The sequence below is a fragment of the Pseudophryne corroboree genome, chromosome 9, assembly GCF_028390025.1.
Source record: "Pseudophryne corroboree isolate aPseCor3 chromosome 9, aPseCor3.hap2, whole genome shotgun sequence".
Classification (NCBI taxonomy): Eukaryota; Metazoa; Chordata; class Amphibia; order Anura; family Myobatrachidae; genus Pseudophryne; species Pseudophryne corroboree.
In genome coordinates this window covers 63,465,903-63,490,810 of record NC_086452.1, presented here as the reverse complement: position 1 = coordinate 63,490,810, position 24,908 = coordinate 63,465,903, and the positions used below count along the sequence as shown (strand labels likewise).

Sequence of the window (24,908 nt, the reverse complement as noted above, 5' to 3'; positions counted from 1 at the left end):
AGGTCCAGCCCCGATCAGCAAGATTCCATCACACAGGAAGAGTAAGGGGTACATTTACTAAGCAGTGATAAGAGCAGAGAAGTGAGCCAGTGGAGAAGTTGCCCATGGCAACCAATCAGCACTGAAGTAACATCTATAATTTGCATACTTTAAAATGATACAGAGCTGATGATTGGTTGATGCGGAAATATCTCCACTGGCTCACTTCTCTGCTCTTATCACTGCTTAGTAAATGTACCCCTAAGTCCTGGGCTACACAGAGACTGCACAAAGGGGGTGATTCCGAGTTGATCGCTCGCTAGCTGCTTTTAGCAGCATTGCACACGCTAAGCTGCCGCCCCCTGGGAGTGTATCTTCGCTTAGCAGAATTGCGAAAGAAAGATTAGCAGAGTTGCGAATAGAAAATTCTTAGCAGTTTCTGAGTATCTCCAGACCTACTCACAGATTGCAATCAGCTCAGGCCATTTCGTTCCTGGTTTGACGTCACAAACACGCCCTGCGTTCGGCCATCCACTCCCCCGTTTCTCCAGACACTCCCACGTTTTTCCCTGACACGCCAGCGTTTTTCAGCACACTCCCAGAAAACGGGCAGTTTCCGCCCAGAAACACCCACTTCCTGTCAATCACACTCCGATCACTTCAACGATGAAAATTCTTTGTTCGGACGTGAGTGAATCTACTAAGTTTTGTGCAAAAATACTTAGCGCATGCGCATTTTTGCCTTAATCGCTCCGTTGCGAAAATTGGCAACGAGCGATCAACTCGGAATGACCCCCAAAATCAGTTTGTACAACTCTGCTACACATGCATTCACACATTTGCACAGCGAAAAATCACTTCCCCTGTAGGCGGCGACTAATTGATTGCAGCCAGTAGCGGATCTTGCTACGGGCACACAGGATTATTGCCTGGGGCGCCGCTGCCGTCCGGAGGGTGCCGTACCATGGCAAGATCCGCTAATGTTGGTCAGTGCCCCCCGGTGCTGTGCGGCGCTGTGAAGGAAAGTAGACGCTACCCGTCTAGTTTCCCTTCGTGGAGAGGACCTTTGCTGTGCGGTGCGCAATGACGTCATCGCGCACCACATAGCATTGTGGGACTGACACAGACGCTAGGGGTCATAATTGACCTCTAGTGTTTATGCTGTGCTATGGGAGAGACGTCATGACGTCTCTCCCATAGATCCGAGGAGCTGCGACGGCGGAGGTCAGCAGCGGTTGGGAATCAGGAGCAGGGATAGTAAGTATTTTTTGTATTTTTTTTGTAAGCGGCGCTACTCTACAGGGGGCACAAATGGGGGCACAACTCTACAGGGGGCGTAACTGACCACGTCCCTGTATGAAGCCATTTCGCCCGGGCGCCACAAGGGCTGGAACCGGCCCTGGTGCAGGGCAGCAAAAATCACAGATCAGATCTGAATTAGGCCCTGTGCGTGCACACAGAAGTGCAGCTGCGACTGAGATGCACTGTATCAGAAATGTCTGGTAAATGTCCCGGGCAATGAATGGTAGATGGCTATTAATGAGCGCAAAAATGGTCCGTCTCATGGGCATGTTGCATACATGAGGCTAAAGTGTTTGCGCACACAAATGCTTCATCAATCACACTGGAGCCCACACTCAGGTGGAAACTCTGCACTTACCCAAGGACTGGTGCAAGTTTCCATGGTGCAGCCAATAATGGTGTCTAAGCACCAGACAGGAACAAGGAAATGCACCAATTGGTATTACAGCATTTAAAGAAACTGACAGTGGGCATTTAAGTCCTTGCACATTCGCACACATACTTATACACAAGGGGAGGGCTTTGGAGCGGCATATGCATAATGAAGGTCACGTATTGGCTTTATTTATTATTATTACATATGCTTTCATGTTCAAAGCTAGATATTGGGAAATTACCAATTTTCATGTATATGTTTCTGTCAAAGCACTGTAAGTAAGCATATTATAGATAAGCCATGGGGGGGTGGGGGGGTTATGCAGTGTTCAATAATATAACAAGCACAGGCGTGCGCAGAGACTGACTGGCGGGTGCCGCTCCGGACTTCCCCCCCTCCACGGCATTATAATGTTCTCTCACCTCCCCTGTCCTGGATATAAACTGCTCACCTGGGCGGCCCAGGTGAGCGGACCAGGTGAGCAGTCTATATCCAGGACAGGGGAGGTGAGAGAACACTATAATGCCGTGGAGGGGGCGAAGTCCGGAGCGGCACCCGCCAGTCAGTCTCTGCGCACGCCTGTGATAACAAGGGTGTTTGCATCATATATGCTACAGCCCCTTTAAAGACCATACCCCCACAAAACTGGTCACACCCTACCCCCTCATCAGTACTCACACCCTCGCCATGCTGATCTCACACTTCCTGCGGCACACACAGTAGGCCCTTCATAAATTTCAGCTCCAGGCCCATGTGGACCTTAATCTGGCACTGTACAGGATGATGGGGACAGTGTAGATCCCTTAAGTGGGGATTCCACTCCTACACAGGGTATTGAAATCCTCATTTTAGCTATTAGGGATTTGCTAAAGCTCCCCCTAGAGGATGCTGCAAATCAGCAGTCATTTTTCCTCCCTCAAGACAAACTGACTGTCACATTTCCTGATTCTAAAGAATTAGATGATTTTTTTTTTAAGTAGGCCTGGAAGAATCTAGATAAAAAATTGGTGTCAAAACGGTTTTTGAATACATTCCCCTTTGCTCCGGAGGGTAGAAAATTTTGTGAAGAATCTCTGGCTGTAGACATTACAGTCTCTCCCCTCTCTAAGAAGACGGTACTCCCAGCTCCTGGCTCCTTTATGGTAAAAGACCCGGGGGATAGGAAAATTGAAGCTACAATGAAATCCATCTACATTGCTGCAGGTGTATCTCAAAAACCGGCTATTGCAGGTTGTTGGATGACACATGCGATTCACTCCTGGGCTACTCAAATTCAGGAGGATCTCTTGAGTGACATGACCCTAGTTACTACGGTGACTTTCCTAAAGCATATTCAGGACACGGCAAGAGTCCTCTGTGACTCCCAAAAAGAGAGTGGCAATATTAATGCTAGGACCACTGCTATGGCTGTGTCAGCACGCAGAGCCATATGGTTGCATCAGTGGGTTGCAGACGCTGACTCCAAATGCAATGTGGAATCTCTTCCCTTTACGAGTGAATGGCTTTTCGGAGGCGAATTGGATGCATGGATCTCCAAAGCTACTGCTGGGAAATCCGCGTTTCTTGCTTCGGGGACATCGCCTGCTAGACGTACCTACCCAGGACCGTCTACTCAGTCCTTTCAGTCCACCAGATTTCGTTCTAGGGCCAGAGCTGCATCAAATGCAGCTAGAGGCACCAGAGGTAAGCCTATGAAACCAGCCGTCGCCGGATCTCAAGAACAGAGCACCAGTTCAGCTTCCGCAAAGACCTCAGCATGACGGTGCCCGCCCACACCGGGAGGATCTCTAGGTGGGAGCCTGGTTACATCACTTCAGCCATGTCTGGGAAAGTTCCTGCCAGGACGCCTGGGTAAGGGACCTTATTTCTCAGGGTTACAAGCTGGAGTTCGATGGTGCTCCCCCCCAACGCTTTTTCAAATCAAGCTTGCCAGCTGTGGAAAATATGCGTGTTACACTACTACAGGCCATCACAAAGTTGGTCCAGTTCCAAGTTATTGTTCCAGTACCCCTGCAACAGCAAGGGAAGGGTTACTACTCCAGTCTGTTCGTAGTGCCAAAACCAGACGGGTCTGTGAGGCCAATTTTGAATCTGAAGTCCTTGAATCCTTACCTGAAGGTTTTCAAATTCAAGATGGAATCTTTGAGAGCAGTGATTGCAGGCCTGGAACATCAGGAATTCCTAGTGTCCCTGGACATCAAGGACGCCTACCTCCATATCCCAATTTGGCCTCCTCATCAGGCCTATCTGAGGTTCGCCCTGCTGAACGACCACTACCAGTTCCAGGCGTTACCCTTCGGCCTGTCTACAGCTCCAAGGGTGTTCACAAAGGTGATGGCGGAAATTATGTTCCTGCTCAGAGTCAACGTGGTTACTTACCTGGATGAACTCCTGATAAAAGCGAGTTTCAGGGAGATCCTTCTGCTCCATATAGATCACACTATACACCTTCTGACTCACCACGGCTTCAATCTACAGAAGTCCCACCTGGAACCGTCTCGGGCTCCTGTTTCTGGGAATGCTACTGGATACTGTTGCGCAGAAAGTGTTCCTCCAAGAGGACAAAGTGAGAACCCTCCAGGAAATGGTTTGCATGGTTCTCCGACCGACTCGGGTTTCCATTCATCTTTATATAAGATTATTGGGAAAGATGGTAGCCTCGTACAAGGCCATTCAGTATGGACGGTTCCATGCCAGACCCTTTCAACTGGACATCCTGAACAAGTGGTCCAGTTCCCATCTTCAGATGCACCGGATGAATCAACGGTCACCCCGGGCCAGGTTATCACTCTTGTGGTGGCTGCAGTCTTCTAATCTCCAAGAAGGTTGATGCTTCGGAATTCAGAATTGGATTCTCCTCACAACGGATGCGAGTCTGCGAGGATGGGGTGCGGTCACCCAATGCAATACAATGCCCTGATTCAGGCCTCCCTTCTGCTCCAGGATCGAGTAATCCAGGTACAGACGGACAACTGCACCCATCAATCGACAAGGAGGGACAAAAAGCAGGGCCTGTATGAGAGAAGTATCAAGAATACTCCTATGGGTGGAAAGAAATGCAATGGCACTGTCCGCAATCTTCATTCCAGGAGTAGACAACTGGGAAGCGGACTTCCTGAGTCGCCACGATCTCCACCCAGGGGAGTAGGGCCTATGTCCTCAAGTGTTTCAGCTGATCGACCGGTGGGGTTGCCCCAAGATCGACATGATGGCGTCTCGCCTCAACAAAAAACTTTGCTCCTATTGCTCGCGAGCCAGAGACCCTCAGGCATGCGCAGTGGATGCACTGACGTCGCCTTGGCCTTACCGGCTGGTCTACATATTTCCTCCGATCCTGTTGATCCCGAAGGTGCTCAAGAGGATCCAGCATCAAGGAATACAAGCAATTCTGCGTGCCCCAGAGAGCGTGGTACACGGATCTTCTGGACATGTCCGTCAAAGACCCTTGGCCTCTACCACTCAGAAGAGATCTTCTTCAACAAGGACCGTTCGTCTACCCGGACTTACGGCTTCTACGTTTGACAACATAGAGGTTGAGTGGAACATCCTAGCTCACAAGGGTCTTTCCAAGAAGGTTATTGCAACCATGGTTCAGGCCAGGAAACCTGTGACGTCAAGACACTATCGTCATATCTGGTGGAGATATGTCTCTTGGTGCGAGGAACGCACATATCCGCCTGCAGTGTTTCACTTGGAACCTTTCCTGCAGGCTGTTGTGGATAAGGGCTTACGTCTGGGTTCCATTAAGGACCAGATTTCATCTCTCTCCATTTTCTTTCAGAAGAAATTGGCAGTGTTGCCAGAAGTTCAGCCCTTCTTGCAAGGAGTACTCCATATACAACCTCCCTTTGTGCTGCCTATGGCACCCTGGGATTTGGATGTGGTGTTGACATTTCTACAGTCCTCCTGGTTTGAACCTCTGATGCTAGAAGACAAGTACCTCACGTGGAAGACAGTGATGTTACTGGTCCTGGCTTCTGCTAGACATATCTCAGAATTGGGGGCCTTATCGTACAAAAGTCCATACTTGGTCTTTTACAAGGACAGAGCTGCGCTCCGAACTAGACAGCAGTTCCTGCCGAAGGTTGTTTCGGCGTTTCATCTAAATCAACCTATTGTGATTCCATCCTGTTCTGATGCTTCTGCTCCTCCGGAGACATTGGATGCTGTGCGTGCCTGAAAGATCTACGTCAAGCGTACAGATCGGATCAGAAAAACTGATTCCTTGTTTGTGCTCTATGATGCGCAGAAAAAGGGTTACCCTGCTTCCAAGCAGTCCATTGCTCGTTGGATTCGACTTACTATCCAACAGGCCTATGTATCGGCAGCCTTACCTGCTCCTAAGTCTCTAAAAGCCCACTCTACTAGATCGGTGGGCTTTTCCTGGGCGGCTGCCTGTGGAGTTTCGGCCTTGCAACTGTGCAGGGCCGCAACCTGGTCGGGGAAGAATACCTTTGTGAAGTTCTACAAGTTTGATACCCTGGCCAAAGAGGATACCCAGTTTGGGCAGGCGGTGCTGCAGATGTCTCCACACGTTCCCGCCTGTTCTGGAAGCTTTGGGACATCACCATCGTACTAATGTGCCCCCAATATCCCTTATGGATGCAAGAGAAAATAGGATTTTAAATACCTACCGGTAAATCCTTTTCTCGTAGTCCATAAGGGATATTGGGCGCTCGCCTCTGTGCGGTGACTTTATGCAGGTTAGATATTACATGTTCAGACGTTGCTGTTTATGTTGCCAGCTGTTGCTGGCCCTGTTGTGCTATGGTGTGCTGGTGTATAAATCTCAACACACTTCTCATTGTTATGTTCCTTCTCTCAAGTATGTAATTTCTCCTTCGGGCACCGTTTTACCTATGACTGTCTGTAGGAGGGGGCATAGAGGGGAGGAGCCAGCACACCCAGTGAAGAAATTTAAAGTGCACTTACTCCTTTGGACCCCGTCTATACCCATCGTACTAATGTGTCCCCAATATCCCTTATGGACTACGAGAAAAGGATCCTATTTAAAATCCTATTTTTTTTTCTCTTTACAATTACATTTGATTCTGACAAAATGTCCCTTTTGTATTTAGTAAAATTATATTTTCAACTCTTGCGGTTTTGTTATTTTCCATATTATGTTTGTACCACAGCATTTTAAGTACAAATTTTTAAGGAGGAAAAATGGGTAGAAATCTGGAAAGTGCACACTTAACCAAGATTACTCCTACATAATAAAAGGCTAACGCTGCTCTTCACCTCTGTTGAGGAAATCAAGTGTTGTGTGCACCAGCAGCCTCTAGATGGCACAATTCAAGTGTTGCTCCACTCGGGCATGCACAGATGCCAGTGCTGACATTTACTGTTATGTTGTTCGGTCATTTGGACGGGCTGGTAACTAGTTTGATATATTTCATGGGTTCTCTGCAAGGTTATCAGTTTGTAATTTAGAAATGTATTACATTTATTTCAGACTTTATAGAATAGGAATGAAAATTGTTAATTTTAAGTTTGTTCTGTCCTTTGTCTTGGTAAATTGAGGTCTGTCTGAAACTGGGGATGTAACAATGATGCTTTCTTTAGTGGGGTAATGGAGGTGTGGGGTGTGGTGCCTCTGGACTGGCTGAGCCGGATGGCTTTAGTGTGGCATACCTTTACATTCTGTTAACACTTTTCACTTATTAATTTTTTAACACTATTTCTCTATTTTAATTACATTTCATTTTTGTATCACCTTCTTTATAGCTTCGGCTTCCTAAATACTAATTTATTAACACTATAGTTTTTTCACTGGTATGCTGCCCTGGGCTTTCTGGCTTATGCGGGTGTTTTGGGGTGCCACACCCTGCACCTAGATATAGCACTAAGGGACCCCAAATATACAGAGATGCCTTGATGCGGCTTTGGGGCTTATTCACACATTTGCGCAAATATGTGTAACCAAGATCTCTGAATTCTAATATTATGTGGGATTTATATCTGGTTACTGTTATCATTCATGGTGCTGGGGGTAACAATGTCTCTCTCTCTTTTTTTTTTTCTTGCTTAGATATACCCCTCCCTTTCGAGCACCTGAATGATATCATTAAGCTGATTGAGCATCTACCATTATATAAGCATATCAGTTTGTAATTTAGAAATGTATTACATCTATTTCAGACTTTATAGAATAGGAATGAAAATTGTTAATTATAAGTTTGTTCTGTCCTTTGTCTTGGTAAATTGAGGTCTGTCTGAAACTGGGGATGTAACAGTGATGCTTTCTTTAGTTCATTTTTCTTTTCTTAAGATCAAATAAATCTCTTATCATTTACTAAAAATTTCCAAGAAAGGAGCAAAGTTTTTTTATTTCTTGCCTGGCTGACGGACATTGGGCTTATTTACTAGTTAAATTCACAATTATTTATTTCAGGAATTTTTTAGATTTTAACATTAATTGTTGATATTTATTAATAAAAACTAATGGAAGAGAGTTGTTTATTGTCTTGTAGATGATTCTCCTGAATAATCTTTTGCTTAGATGTTGTTCCAGCACTGTACACCAGGGTGTTGTCTGGAGGCAGTCTAGCAAGTTGAAGAAATGGTTTCAGATTTCTTTCCTCCTGTGTAATTCTGTCTTTGCTTGGTAGTCTCGTATACATACTTACCCATGATGCATTGGATACATTTTAGAAGGTGTTGTGTTGTTGTTTTTTTTATATATTTTTTCATTTTGTAAGTGCATTTGTTCTGTGTTGTTTTTTTTTTTTTAATATTTAAGTTTTACATTTATTAGGCTCATATAGGCTATATTTCAAAATTGAAAATTTTACATTTATGTTGGTCTCTCTTTTGGTCAACTGAGGTCAGTTTGAATCCGGGGAGATAATCCTGACACATCTTTAGCATACTCTGGTTTCTCTTCAGATCAAATAAATCTTTTGCCTTTTACTAAAGATTTCCGTGGAGAGGAACAACCAGGGCTGGATTAACAATGGGGCGGATGGAGCTGCAGCTCCAGGCCCCCCATTGAAAATAGGCCCACAGGTGTCCTGACAGTGCAGATTGTGTTGACAGAAAAAAAACACCTTTTTTTCCGGTCATCACTGATACTATTTCCCCATTAGAGTCCACTGGTCGCGGGCCGCCTATTCCCTCCCGGACGCCAACATCCTTTCACAGTTGCTCCAAACCCCTCTCCGACCCCACATCACCAGAAGCTCCTACCCGAGACGGCAATAAGCCCCACCCCCGATCGTGATAAGCTCCGCCCCGGTTAATCCGCTGAAGCTGCGCTCCACTGACTGCCGTAAGTTCCGCATCCACACCTTGTGTCTGGCAGCCTGACGGGGAATGTCCTATGACAGAGGCTCAGGCTTCCATAGGGTCGCTATGGCTGTCTCCTGTCTGGCTGCTCCACTTTGCACCGCCCACCGAGGCCGTAGGCACAGTGATTGACTTGGCAGCCCGCCTACTGCAGTCCTTCTCCCCTGGCTGGCCGTGGGAATGAATGAGATAGTCCACTGTGCAATTGCGGGTCTGGCACTCCAGCTGCATCAAGAGGACCCATGTGGACACTGAGCACAAAGATTCCTGAGAGCTGGTTACTGTGCTCATACCTCCCGCTGGTAAGAACTACCTCTTCAGCAGTGCAGCTACACTCTGGGGTTACTTTTAAGTGGGCATTATGTGTGTGAGCGGCTTTACTACCGCGGGCAGTATGTGTGTGAGCGGCGTTACTACTGCGGTCAGAATGTGTGTGAGCGGCGTTACTACCGCGGGTAGTATGTGTGTGAGCGGCGTTACTACCGCGGGCAGTATGTGTGTGAGCGGCGTTACTACCACGGGCAGTATGTGTGTGAGCGGCGTTACTACCGCGGGTAGTATGTGTGTGAGTGGCGTTACTACCGCGGATAGTATGTGTGTGAGCGGCGTTACTACCGCGGGCAGTATGTGTGTGAGCGGTGTTACTACCGCGGGCAGTATGTGTGTGAGTGGCGTTACTACCGCGGATAGTATGTGTGTGAGCGGCGTTACTACCGCGGGCAGTATGTGTGTGAGCGGTGTTACTACCGCGGGCAGTATGTGTGTGAGTGGCGTTACTACCGCGGGTAGTATGTGTGTGAGCGGCGTTACTACTGTGGGCAGAATGTGTGTGAGCGGCGTTACTACTGCGGGTAGTATGTGTGTGAGCGGCGTTACTACCGCGGGTAGTATGTGTGTGAGCGGCGTTACTACCGCGGGCAGTATGTGTGTGAGCGGCGTTACTACTGCGGGTAGTATGTGTGTGAGCGGCGTTACTACCGCGGGTAGTATGTGTGTGAGCGGCGTTACTACCGCGGGCAGTATGTGTGTGAGCAGCGTTACTACCGCGGGCAGTATGTGTATGAGCGGCGTTACTACTGTGGGCAGTATGTGTGTGAGCGGCGTTACTACTGCGGGCAGAATGTGTGTGAGCGGCGTTACTACTGCGGGTAGTATGTGTGTGAGCGGCGTTACTACTGCGGGCAGTATGTGTGTGAGCGGCGTTACTACTGCGGGCAGTTTACATTTTTTAAGCAAATTATTCATATTAGATTGAGGAAATAACCTCCCCAAAAACACTACCTGCCACGGTCATCACCATCATCGTCGGCCAAATGTAATAGCCCAATTTTGCCTTTAAACTACAGTATTTGCCACTTTAAATCTAGTGACATTCACTCCAGAATCGCCCCAGCTTCCGTAAATCACTGACTATTACATTTTGCCCCATGTGTTTCTGCAGTCGCTAGTATACTAGATTAATTACTTATTTTTTCAGCCTCTCAGTGTCAGCAGATCCCAGTTGTGACCTGCGCTTCTCACCTGGCACATGTCCTGCCCCTTTCGTCCCTGCAGCTTTCTGTGTTCACTGGCCTTCCTCTGGTACAGCTAGCCTGACTCCGGTACAGCTGGCCTGCCCCTGTCACTGATGCTCTCTGTAATATACGGTGGTCATTGATGCTCTCAGTATTACATGGTGGTCACTGATGTTCTCTGTAATATATGGTGATCACTGATGCTCACTGTAATATATGGCAGTCACTATGATGCTGTCTGTATTATATAGCAGCTATGCTCTCTGTATTATATGTCAATCACTGTGATGCGGTCTGTATTATATGTACAGTATTATACTAAACATTTAATCATAAAGAGGTTGAAAATGGTTTTGCTTTGCCATAAACATAATGTTTTAGCTATTCCAACAACAACAACAACAACAACAACAACAACAACAACGTTACTTTTTCTGTAAACATAAAATTTACCATTGGGAAGTGATATCTGCTATCTGATGAAGGCTTCCCACATCCTTTGCATGGAGAAACCTATTTAACTAGTATTGTAGTGGTAATTGCACTGCCGCATTGCCTGCTCTATTACCACTACTGTATCTCAGGATGGCACAGACAGTTTAAAATGTATATATATATATATAAAGACTTTTTGAGATTTTTTTTTTAAATATAAAAATGTATTTGGAATTTTTAGTTAAAAAGTAAAACTGAGAGCCAAAGCTGGCTTATACATGCACATCTGCAAAGCAGTAAGTTAATCCTTACCACCCTGGTGCATTATTGCCATTGCAGCTAATTATTTTACTAAAAAGGCAACAGCTAAGAAGATAGCTGATTTTATAATTTACTGCAGTGGCTAGAAATGTGGGATGAACACTTAAATAAATATGGCAATAACATTGAACAACTTTATTTTTTTTTTATTTTTTTTATAATTTCAGCTACTCTAGCACTCAAGGAAAGGTAGGCAATATATATCTCACCCTTTCACACACACACAAAAAAAAAAAACACAAAACTTTTTCTTGTTATAGCCAGGGGTCAAAGTGAGCTGGAACTGGGCGGAACTGCGTTCCGTCAGTTCCACTTGGAGACGGAACGCAGTTCCGCCTTCTCTAGCTCAACTCACCCGATGGCCGCAGGGAGATACCGGGCGCCCGCTGTTAGCAGCGGCGCCCGGCTCTCCTTGTACAGTGGAAGCCCGGTGGCAGGAGCTCACTACTGAGCTCCTGCTTCCAGCTCCCGGCTCAGTGCGCGCTATGAGAGAGACGTCATGACGTCTCTCTCATAGTGCATGGAGGCAGACGCCAGGAGATCACAGCGGTCGGACGTGGGAGCGGGGCTTGGTAAGTATGGTGGCTTTTGGGGTTTTTTAAGGCACGTCTACTGGGGGCAAACTACGGGGACGCATTACTACTGGGGGCATAACTACTTGGGGCACACTACTGGGGGCATAACTTCAGGGGCTAAGATACTGGGGGCATTACTATTTGGGGACTAAACTACAGGGGGGCTAAACTGCAAGGGGAATTACTACAGGGGGGCTAAACTACAAGGGGGCAAAATACAGAGGCCATTACTACTAGGGGCATTACTACAGGGGGGCTAAACTACAAGGGGGCAAACTACAGAGGGCATTACTACTTGGGGCAAACTACATGGGGCTAACTACTGGGGGCAAGCTACTGGGGGCCATTACCACTGGGAGGCTAAACTAAAGTGGGGGTAAGCTACTGTGGTCATAACTGCAGGGGCATTACTACTGGGGGCAAACTACTGGGGCTAAACTACAGAGGGCTAAACGACTGGGGGCAATACTACAGGCGACATTACTACTGCGGGCAATACTACACAGGGGCATTACCATTAAGGGCATTACTAATGGGGGCACTACTAATGAGGGCATTGTAAAGGGGGCACTTCATAAGGGGCATCACTCTTGGGGACATAAGGGGCACTACTATTGCGGGCATTGCTTAAGATGCACCACTACTATGGGCTATATATAAGGGGCACTACCACTGTGGGCACTAGCAGTACAGTGGACATTGCATAAGGAGCACTACTACTGTGGTCATTGTATAAGGGGAGCTACTGCTGTGGGCATTGTGTATTACGGGGTGCTATTACTGTGGGCATTATGTGTATTAGGGGTGCTACTACTGTGGGCATTATTACTATTGTGTGACCACGCCCCTTTCATTTAGAGACCATGCCCCTTTTTGGGGGGGCGCACAATACTTTTATTGCATGGGCGCTGCGGGAAGGGGGGGTGAGTTCCACCACGTCTCTAGGACCACTTTAAGCACTGGTTATAGCTACACTATAAAGTGGTTCAAGGTAGCCACACCCACAGCACAGGCCACACCCTCTGTGTAGAGCACACACCCACATTAGTCATTCTGCTGCAACATTTGTCACACCCCGTGCAGCGGCACACAATAGGCCTTTTGTAAATTTCAGCTCCAGGCCCATATGGACTTTAATCTGGCACTGGGAACAACCATGAGTTTCATGTAATTTTTTGATGCCTGGCTCACGCTGGGCTTGTTTACTGGTTAATAAAAGAATATAATATTATAGTAGGGTTTGAACATCGGAAGTATCAATTTGTAGAAACCATGATTTGAAACCATGGTCACAAATCATTGCTTCTGAAACTGATGTTTATATTTTTACAGGCGTAAAGTAAACTGGTTACTTATAAATATAGAGCAGGGATAGGACATCATCAATCGATGCTATGAAATGACACAATATACTCAGGCTGACTTGCAGACAGTGCACTGCAGCTGAGCAACACTGAGTCAGTGAGGCAGGGCAAGATGGGGAAAGGAGCACTCATGAGTTTCATTTTTGAAAATGGTCAGCTATTTTCTTGAATACTCTGTTGCTATGTTGGTATTAATGGTATCTGAAGGAAGTTGAACAAATTAGTTTTTGTTTTTCTTGTCCTGTTTGTAGGAAAATTTGACCATGATCAGAAGTAGTTAGTTTACTGTTTATAGTTTTTTGCTGTTTGTTTTCTGTTTACAGTAAAAGGCTTTTTGTTTTCTCTAACGTCCTAGTGGATGCTGGGAACTCCGAAAGGACCATGGGGAATAGCGGCTCCGCAGGAGACTGGGCACAACTAAAGAAAGCTTTAGGTCACCTGGTGTGCACTGGCTCCTCCCACTATGACCCTCCTCCAAGCCTCAGTTAGATTTTTGTGCCCGGCCGAGCTGGATGCACACTAGGGGCTCTCCTGAGCTTCTAGAAAGAAAGTATATGTTAGGTTTTTTATTTTACAGTGAGACCTGCTGGCAACAGGCTCACTGCAACGAGGGACTAAGGGGAGAAGAAGCGAACCTACCTGCTTGCAGCTAGCTTGGGCTTCTTAGGCTACTGGACACCATTAGCTCCAGAGGGATCGACCGCATGGAACTGGCCCTGGTGTTCGTTCCCGGAGCCGCGCCGCCGTCCCCCTTACAGAGCCAGAAGCAAGAAGAGGTCCGGAAAATCGGCGGCAGAAGACATCAGTCTTCACCAAGGTAGCGCACAGCACTGCAGCTGTGCGCCATTGCTCCTCATACACACTTCACACTCCGGTCACTGAGGGTGCAGGGCGCTGGGGGGGGGGCGCTCTGAGCAGCAATAAAAACACCTTGGCTGGCAAATATATCACAATATATAGCCCCAGAGGCTATATATGTGATAAATACCCCTGCCAGAATCCATTAAAAAGCAGGAGAAAAGTCTGCGAAAAAGGGGCGGAGCTATCTCCCTCAGCACACTGGCGCCATTTTTCCTTCACAGCTCAGCTGGAGGGAAGCTCCCTGGCTCTCCCCTGCAGTCTGCACTACAGAAAAGGGTTAAAAAGAGAGGGGGGGCACTAAATTTAGGCGCAGTAAATATAATAGCAGCTATAGGGGACATAATTCAGTTAGTCCCTGCATTATATAGCGCGCTGGTGTGTGCTGGCATACTCTCACTCTGTCTCCCCAAAGGGCTTTTGTGGGGTCCTGTCCTCTGTTAGAGCATTCCCTGTGTGTGTGCGGTGTGTCGGTACGGCTGTGTCGACATGTTTGATGAGGAAAATTATGTGGAGGCGGAGCAGATGCCTATAGAAGTGATGTCACCCCCTGCGGGGCAGACACCAGAGTGGATGGTCTTATGGAAGGAATTACGTGCAAGTGTCGACTCCTTACACAAAAAATTTGACGACATGCCAAATGCGGGATAGCCAGCTTCTCAGCTCGTGCCTGCCCAGGCGTCTCAAAGGCCATCAGGGGCTTTAAAACGCCCGCTACCTCAGATGGCAGACGCAGATGTCGACACGGATACTGATACCAGTGTCGACGACGATGAGTCTAATCTAATGTCCACTAAGGCCATTTGTTGCATGATTGAGGCAATGAAAGAGGTGTTACACATTTCTGATATAAACCCAGGTACCACTAAAAAGGGTATTATGTTTGGGGAGAAAAAACTACCCGTAGTTTTTCCCCCATCGGAAGAATTAAATGAAGTGTGTGAAGAAGAGTGGGCTTTCCCCGATAAAAGATTGGTAATCTCTAAAAAGTTACTAATGGCGTTCCCTTTCCCGCCAGAGGATAGGGCACGTTGGGAAACACCTCCTAGGGTGGATAAAGCGCTCACACGTTTGTCTAAAAAGGTGGCACTACCGTCTCCGGATACGGCCGCCCTTAAGGAGCCTGCAGATAAGAAGCAGGAGGCGATCCTGAAGTCTGTATACACACACTCAGGCATTATACTTAGACAAGCTATTGCGTCAGCATGGATGTGCAGTGCTGCCGCTGCGTGGTCAGATTCCCTGTCAGAAAATATTGACACCCTAGACAGGGACACTATTCTGCTAACCATAGAGCATATAAAAGACTCAGTCTTATACATGAGAGATACACAGAGGGAGATCTGCCGGCTGGCATCTAAAATAAGTGCATTGTCCATTTCTGCTAGGAGAGGCTTATTGACTCGGCAGTGGACAGGGGATGCAGATTCTAAAAGGCACATGGAAGTTTGGCCTTATAAGGGTGAGGAGTTATTCGGGGATGGTCTCTCGGACCTAGTTTCCACAGCAACAGCTGGGAAGTCAGCATTTTTACCCCATGTTCCCTCACAGCCTAAGAAGGCGCCGTTTTATCAGGTACAGTCCTTTCGGACCCAGAAAAACAGGCGAGGAAAAGGCGGGTCCTTTCTGTCCAGAGGCAGAGGTAGGGAAAAAAGGCTGCAACAAACAGCAGGTTCCCAGGAGCAAAAGTCCTCCCCCGCTTCTTCCAAGTCCGCAGCATGACGGTGGGGCTCCACAGGCGGAGCCAGGTACAGTGGGGGGCGGCCTCAAAAATTTCAGCGATCAGTGGGCTCGCTCACAGGTGGATCCCTGGATCCTTCAAATAGTATCTCAGGGGTACAAACTGGAATTTGAGGCGTCTCCACCCCACCGGTTCCTAAAATCTGCCTTGCCGATTACTCCCTCAGACAGGGAGGCTGTGCTAGCGGCAATTCACAAGCTGTATTCCCAGCAGGTGATAATCAAGGTGCCCCTACTTCAACAAGGACGGGGTTACTATTCCACACTGTTTGTGGTACCGGAACCGGACGGTTCGGTGAGACCCATTTTAAATGTGAAATCCTTGAACACATACATAAAAAAATTCAAGTTCAAGATGGAATCGCTCAGGGCGGTTATTGCAAGCCTGGACGAGGGGGATTACATGGTATCCCTGGACATCCAGGATGCTTACCTGCATGTCCCCATTTACCATCCTCACCAGGAGTACCTCAGATTTGTGGTACATGATTGCCATTATCAATTCCAGACGCTGCCGTTTGGACTGTCCACGGAACCGAGGGTGTTTACCAAGGTAATGGCGGAAATGATGATACTCCTTCGAAAAAAGGGAGTTTTTAATTATCCCTTACTTGGACGATCTCCTAATAAAGGCGAGATCCAGGGAGCAGTTGTTGGTAGGAGTAGCATTATCTCAGGAGGTGCTACACCAGCACGGTTGGATTCTGAATATTCCAAAGTCACAGCTGGTTCCGACGACACGTCTACTGTTTCTGGGTATGATTCTGGACACAGTCCAGAAAAAAAAAAAAAGTGTTTCTCCCGGAGGAGAAAGCCAAGGAGTTGTCATCTCTAGTCAGAGACCTCCTGAAACCAAAACAGGTCTCGGTGCATCACTGCACGCGAGTCCTGGGAAAAATGGTGGCTTCTTACGAAGCAATTCCTTTCGGCAGGTTCCATGCCAGAATTTTTCAGTGGGACCTGTTGGACCAATGGTCCGGATCGCATCTTCAGATGCATCGCCTAATTACCCTGTCTCCAAGAACCAGGGTGTCTCTGCTGTTGTGGCTGCAGAGTGCTCATCTTCTAGAGGGCCGCAGATTCGGCATACAGGACTGGGTCCTGGTGACCACGGATGCCAGCCTTCAAGGCTGGGGGGCAGTCACACAGGGAAGAAACTTCCAAGGACTATGGTCGAGTCAGGAGACTTCCCTACACATAAATATTCTGGAACTAAGGGCCATTTACAATGCCCTAAGTCAGGCAAAACCCCTGCTTCTACACCAACCGGTACTGATCCAGTCAGACAACATCACGGCAGTCGCCCATGTAAACCGACAGGGCGGCACAGGAAGCAGGATGGCAATGGCAGAAGCCACAAGGATTCTCCGATGGGCGGAAAATCACTTACTAGCACTGTCAGCAGTGTTCATTCCGGGAGTGGACAACTGGGAAGCAGACTTTCTCAGCAGGCACGACCTCCACCCGGGAGAGTGGGGACTTCATCAGAAGTCTTCACACTGATTGTAAATCGTTGGGAACGGCCACAGGTGGACATGATGGCGTCCCGCCTAAACAAAAAACTAGAGAGATATTGCGCCAGGTCAAGGGACCCTCAGGCGATAGCTGTGGACGCTCTAGTGACACCGTGGGTGTACCAGTCAGATTATGTGTTCCCTCCTCTGTCTCTCATACCAAAGGTACTGAGAATAATAAGAAAACGAGGAGTAAGAACAATACTCGTGGTTCCGGATTGGCCAAGACGAGCGTGGTATCCGGAACTTCAAGATATGATCTCAGAGGACCCATGGCCTCTGCCGCTCAGACAGGACCTGCTGCAGCAGGGGCCCTGTCTGTTCCAAGACTTACCGCGGCTGCGTTTGACGGCATGGCGGTTGAACGCCGGATCCTAAAGGAAATGGGCATGCCGGAGGAAGTCATTCCTACGCTGATTAAAGCCAGGAAAGATGTAACTGCGAAACATTATCACCGCATATGGCGGAAATATGTTGCTTGGTGTGAGGCCAGAAAGGCCCCAACAGAGGAATTTCAGCTGGGTCGATTTCTGCACTTCCTACAGTCAGGAGTGACTATGGGCCTAAAATGCATTAAGGTGCAGATCTCGGCTCTGTCGATTTTCTTCCAAAAAGAACTAGCTTCACTACCTGAAGTTCAGACATTTGTAAAAGGAGTGCTGCATATTCAGCCCCCTTTTGTGCCTCCAGTGGCACCTTGGGATCTCATCGTGGTGTTGAATTTCCTAAAATCACATTGGTTTGAGCCACTAAGAACCGTGGATCTGAAAAATCTTACGTGGAAAGTGGTCATGTTATTGGCCTTGGCTTCGGCCAGGCGTGTATCAGAATTGGCGGCTTTGTCATGTAAAAGCCCTTATCTGATTTTCCATATGGATAGGGCAGAATTGAGGACTCGTCCCCAGTTTCTCCCTAAGGTGGTATCAGCCTTTCACTTGAACCAACCTATTGTAGTGCCTGCGGCTACAAGGGACTTGGAGGATTCCAAGTTACTGGACGTAGTCAGGGCCTTGAAAATTTATGTTTCCAGGACAGCTAGAGTCAGAAAAACTGACTCGCTATTTATCCTGTATGCACCCAACAAACTGGGTGCTCCTGCTTCTAAGCAGACTATTGCTCGCTGGATTTGTAGCACAATTCAGCAGGCGCATTCTGCGGCTGGACTGCCGCATCCTAAATCAGTAAAAGCCCATTCCACAAGGAAGGTGGGCTCATCTTGGGCGGCTGCCCGAGGGGTCTCGGCTTTACAACTTTGCCGAGCTGCTACTTGGTCAGGGGCAAACACGTTTGCAAAATTCTACAAATTTGATACCCTGGCTGAGGAGGACCTTGAGTTCTCTCATTCGGTGCTGCAGAGTCATCCGCACTCTCCCGCCCATTTGAGAGCTTTGGTATAATCCCCATGGTCCTTTCGGAGTTCCCAGCATCCACTAGGACGTTAGAGAAAATAAGATTTTACTCACCGGTAAATCTATTTCTCGTAGTCCATAGTGGATGCTGGACGCCCATCCCAAGTGCGGATTGTCTGCAATACTTGTACATAGTTATTGTTAACAAAAAGGTTATTGTTGAGCCATCTGTTGAGAGGCTCAGTGTTTTCATACTGTTAACTGGGTATAGTATCACGAGTTATACGGTGTGATTGGTGTGGCTGGTATGAGTCTTACCCGGGATTCAAAATCCTTCCTTATTGTGTCAGCTCTTCCGGGCACAGTATCCTAACTGAGGCTTGGAGGAGGGTCATAGTGGGAGGAGCCAGTGCACACCAGGTGACCTAAAGCTTTCTTCAGTTGTGCCCAGTCTCCTGCGGAGCCGCTATTCCCCATGGTCCTTTCGGAGTTCCCAGCATCCACTATGGACTACGAGAAATAGATTTACCGGTGAGTAAAATCTTATTTCTCTAACGTCCTAGTGGATGCTGGGGACTCCGTCAGGACCATGGGGAATAGCGGCTCCGCAGGAGACAGGGCACAAAAGCAAGCTTTTAGGATCACATGGTGTGTACTGGCTCCTCCCCCTATGACCCTCCTCCAAGCCTCAGTTAGGTTTTTGTGCCCGGCCGAGAAGGGTGCAATCTAGGTGGCTCTCTTAAAGAGTTACTTAGAAAAAGTTTTTAGGTTCTTTATTTTCAGTGAGTCCTGCTGGCAACAGGCTCACTGCATCGAGGGACTTAGGGGAGAGATTTTCAACTCACCTGCGTGCAGGATGGATTGGATTCTTAGGCTACTGGAATCCAGAGGGAGTCGGAACACAGGGCTCGCCCTGGGGTTCGTCCCGGAGCCGCGCCGCCGACCCCCCTTGCAGACGCTGAAGATGAAGAGGTCCGGAACCAGGCGGCAGAAGACTCTCAGTCTTCATCAGGTAGTGCACAGCACTGCAGCTGTGCGCCATTGTTGTCAGCACACTTCACACAGCGGTCACGGAGGGTGCAGGGCGCTGGGGGGGGGGGCGCCCTGGGCAGCAATGTATAATACCTGTATGGCGAAAAATACATCACATATAGCCCTTGAGGCTATATGGATGTATTTAACCCCTGCCAGATATCTAAAACTCCGGAGAAGAAGCCCGCCGATAAGGGGGCGGGCCTATTCTCCTCAGCACACAGCGCCATTTTCCCTCACAGAAAGGCTGGTGGGAAGGCTCCCATGCTCTCCCCTGCACTGCACTACAGAAACAGGGTTAAAACAGAGAGGGGGGGCACTGATTTGGCGATATGTATATATATTAAAATGCTATAAGGGAAGAACACTTATATAAAGGTTGTCCCTGGATAATTATAGCGTTTTGGTGTGTGCTGGCAAACTCTCCCTCTGTCTCCCCAAAGGGCTAGTGGGTCCTGTCCTCTATCAGAGCATTCCCTATGTGTGTGCTGTATGTCGGTACGTGTGTGTCGACATGTATGAGGAAAATATTGGTGAGGAGGCGGAGCAAATTGCCTGTAATGGTGATGTCACTCTCTAGGGAGTCGACACCGGAATGGATGGCTTATTTATGGAAATTACGTGACAATGTCAACACGCTGCAAGCCGGTTGACGACATGAGAGGGCCGGCGAACAAATTAGTATCTGTCCAGGCGTCTCAAACACCGTCAGGGGCTGTAAAATGCCCATTTACCTCAGTCGGTCGACACAGACCCAGACACGGACACTGATTTCAGTGTCGACGGTGAAGAAACAAACGTATTTTCTTTTAGGGCCACACGTTAAGGGCAATGAAGGAGGTGTTACATATTTCTGATACTCCAAGTACCACAAAAAAGGGTATTATATGTGAGGTGAAAAAACTACCTGTAGTTTTTCCTGAATCAGATAAATTAAATGAAGTGTGTGATGATGCGTGGGTTTCCCCCGATAGAAAATTATTGGCGGTATACCCTTTCCCGCCAGAAGTTAAGGAGCGGTGGGAAACACCCCTCAGGGTGGATAAGGCGCTCACACGCTTATCAGAACAAGTGGCGGTACCATCTACGGATAGGGCCGTACTTAAGGAGCCAGCTGATAGGAGGCTGAAAAATATCCTAAAAAGTATACACACACATGCTGGTGTTATACTGCGACCAGCGATCGCCTCAGCCTGGATGTGCAGAGCTGAGGTGGCTTGGTCGGATTCCCTGACTAAAAATATTGATACCTTTGACAGGGACAGTATTTTATTGACTATAGAGCATTTAAAGGATGCATTTCTATATATGCGAGATGCGCAGAGGGATATTTGCACTCTGGCATCAAGAGTAAATGCGATGTCCATATCTGCAAGAAGATGTTTATGGACACGACAGTGGTCAGGTGATGCAGATTCCAAACGGCACAAAGATGTATTGCCATATAAAGGGGAGGAGTTATTTGGGGTCGGTCCATGGGACCTGGTGGCCAGGGCAACTGCTGGAAAATCCACCGTTTTTTACCCTAAGTCACATCTCTGCAGAAAAAGACACCGTCTTTTCAGCCTCAGTCCTTTCGTCCCTATAAGAGTCATATCTGCCCAGGGATAGAGGAAAGGGAAGAAGACTGCAGCAGGCAGCCCATTCCCAGGAACAGAAGCCCTCCACCGCTTCTACCAAGTTCTCAGCATGACGCTGGGACCGTACAGGACCCCTGGATCCTACAAGTAGTATCCAAGGGGTACAGATTGGAATGTCAAGAGGTTTCCCCCCTCGCAGGTTCCTGTAGTCTGCTGTACCAATGTCTCCCTCCGACAGGGAGGCAGTATTGAAAACAATTCACAAGCTGTATTCCCAGCAGGTGATAATAAAATTACCCCTCCGACAACAAGGAAAGGGGTATTACTCCACACTATATGGTGGTACTGAAGGCTAGGTGAGACCTATTCTAAATCTGAAAAATTTGAACACTTACAAGGGTTCAAATCCAGATGGAGTCACTCAGAGCAGTGATAGCAAAGAACAAGGGGACTATATGGTGTCCCGGGACATCAGGGATGCTTACCTCCATGTCCCAAAATTTGCCTTTTCTCACCAAGGTTACCTCAGGTTCGTGGTACAGAACTGTCACTATCAGTTTCAAGACGATGCCGTTGGATTGTCCAAGGCACCCCGGGTCCTTACCAAGGTAATGACCGAAAGGAGGATTCGTCTTCAAAGAAAATGGACGACCTCCTGATAAGAACAAGGTCCAGAGAACAGTTGGAGGTCGGAGTAGCACTATCTCAAGTAGTTCTACGACAGCACGGGTGGATTCTTAATATTCCAAAACCGCAGTTGTTCCGACGACACGTCTGCTGGTCCTAGGGATGATTCTGGACACAGTCCAGGAAAAGGTTTTTCTCCCAGAGGAGAAAGCCAGGGAGTTATCCGAGCTAATCGGGATCCTCCTAAAACCAGGAAAAGTGTCAGTGCATCATTGCACAAGAGTCCTGGTAAAAATGGTGGCTTATTACGAAGCGCTTCCATTCGGCAGATTTCACGCAAGAACTCTTCAGTGGGATCTGCTGGACAAATGGTCCGGATCGCATCTTCAGATGCATCAGCGGATAACCCTATATCCAAGGACAAGGGTGTCTCTCCTGTGGTGATTACAGAGTGCTCATCTTCTAGAGGGCCGCAGATTCGGCATTCAGGATTGGATGCTCGTGACCACGGAGGCCAGCCTGAGAGGCTGGGGAGCAGTCACACAAGGAGTGTGATCAAGTCTGGAGAATTCTCTCCACATAAATATACTGGAGCTAAGAGCAAATTTATAATGCTCTAAGCTTAGCAAGACCTCTGCTTCAAGGTCAGCCGGTATTGATCCAGTGGGATAACATCACGGCAGTCGCCCACGTAAACAGAAAGGGCGGCACAAGAAGCAGGAGGGCAGTGGCAAAACTGCAAGGATTTTTCGCTAGGCGGAAAATCATGTGATAGCACTGTCAGCAGTGTTCATTCCGGGAGTGGACGACTGGGAAGCAGACTTCCTCAGCAGGCACGACCTCCACCCGGGAGAGTGGGAACTTCATCGGGAAGTTTTCCGCATGATTGTGAACCGTTGGGAAAGACCAAAGGTGGACATGATGGCGTCCCGCCCGAACAAAAAATGGGACAGGTATTGCGCCAGGTCACGAGACCTTCAGGCGATAGCTGTGGACGTCCTGGTAACACCGTGGGTGTAACAGTCGGTGTATGTGTTCCCTCCTCTGCTTCTCATAACCAAGGTATTGAGAATTATAAGACATAGAGGAGTAAGAACTATACTCGTGGCTCCGGATTGGCCAAGAGGGACTTGGTAACCGGAACTTCAAGAGATGCTCAAAGAGGACTAATGGCCTCGGGAGCTAAGAAGGGATTTGCTTTCAGCAAGTACCATGTCTGTTCCAAGAGGAACCGTGGCATCGGCCTTTAAGAAAGGACCTGCTCCAGCAGGGACCTTGTCTGTTCCAAGACTTACCGCGACTGCGTTTGACGGCATGGCGGTTTGAACGCCGGATCCTAAGGGAAAAGGCATTCCGGAAGAGGTCATACCTACCCTGGTCAAAGCCAGGAAGGAGGTGACCGCACAACGTTATCACCACATGTGGTAAAAATATGTTGCGTGGGTGAGGCCAGGAAGGCCCCACGAAAAAAAAATTTCAACTAGGTCGATTTCTGCACTTCCTGCAAACAGGAGTGTCTATGAGCCTCAAATTGGGGTCCATTAAGGTTCAAGTTTCGGCCCTATAGATTTTCTTCCAGAAAGAATTGGCTTCAGTTCCTGAAGTCCAGACGTTTGTCAAGGGAGTATTGCATATACAGCCCTTGTGTGCCTCCAGTGGCACCGTGGGATCTCAACGTAGTGTTGGGATTCCTCAAATCATATTGGTTTGAACCACTCAAATCTGTGGATTTGAAATATCTCACATGGAAAGTGACCATGCTGTTGGCCCTGGCCTCGGCCAGGCGATTGTCAAAATTGGCGGCTTTGTCTTACAAAAGCCCATATTTGATTTTCCATTCGGGACAGGGCAGAACTGCGGACTCGTCCCCAGTTTCTTCCTAAGGTGGTGTCAGCGTTTCACCTGAAACAACCTATTGTGGTGCCTGCGGCTACTAGGGACTTGGAGGACTCCAAGTTGCTAGACGTTGTCAGGGCCCTGAAAATATATATATATATATAATTCCAGGACGGCTGGAGTCAGAAAGTCTGACTTGCTGTTTATATTGTAGGCACCCAAAAAGCTGGGTGCTCCTGCTTCTAAGCAGACTATTGCTCGTTGGATTTGTAGTACAATTCAGCTTGCACATTCTGTGGCAGGTCTGCCACAGCCAAAATCTGTAAATGCCCATTCCACAAGGAAGGTGGGCTCATCTTGGGCGGCTGCCCGAGGGGTCTCGGCTTTACAACTTTGCCGAGCAGCTACTTGGTCAGGGGCAAACACGTTTGCAAAATTCTACAAATTTGATACCCTGGCTGAGGAGGACCTGGAGTTCTCTCATTCGGTGCTGCAGAGTCATCCGCACTCTCCCGCCCGTTTGGGAGCTTTGGTATAATCCCCATGGTCCTGACGGAGTCCCCAGCATCCACTAGGACGTTAGAGAAAATAAGATTTTACTTACCGATAAATCTATTTCTCATAGTCCGTAGTGGATGCTGGGCGCCCATCCCAAGTGCGGATTGTCTGCATTACTTGTACATAGTTATTGTTACAAAAAAAATCGGGTTATTATTGTTGTGAGCCATCTTTTTTAGAGGCTACTTCATTGTTATCATACTGTTAACTGGGTTCAAATCACAAGTTGTACGGTGTGATTGGTGTGGCTGGTATGAGTCTTACCCGGGATTCAAGATCCTTCCTTATTGTGTACGCTCGTCCGGGCACAGTACCTAACTGAGGCTTGGAGGAGGGTCATAGGGGGAGGAGCCAGTACACACCATGTGATCCTAAAAGCTTGCTTTTGTGCCCTGTCTCCTGCGGAGCCGCTATTTCCCATGGTCCTGACGGAGTCCCCAGCATCCACTACGGACTATGAGAAATAGATTTATCGGTAAGTAAAATCTTATTTTTTTGTTTCCTGCCTGGCTGACCAACGCAGAGCTTATTTACTACTGAAATTCCGAAATTGTTAATTTTTCATGAGTCTTTTAGAATTTGATATTAAATGTTGATTTTTTTTGTTTATTATTGGAAAAAACTGTGGAATACAATGATTGTTCTATCATAGATGAGT

General features: G+C 47.8%; 1 protein-coding gene and 1 non-coding gene across 3 annotated transcripts in view; both read left to right on the top strand.

Moving 5' to 3' along the window:
• Positions 1-24,908, top strand: part of LOC134957493 (armadillo-like helical domain containing protein 1) — a 468,225-nt gene that overhangs the window by 95,721 nt on the left and 347,596 nt on the right. The window lies entirely within an intron of this gene.
• Positions 8,529-8,642, top strand: LOC134959522 (U5 spliceosomal RNA). The gene has a single exon (XR_010187548.1). It is a non-coding gene; the product is annotated as a U5 spliceosomal RNA (small nuclear RNA).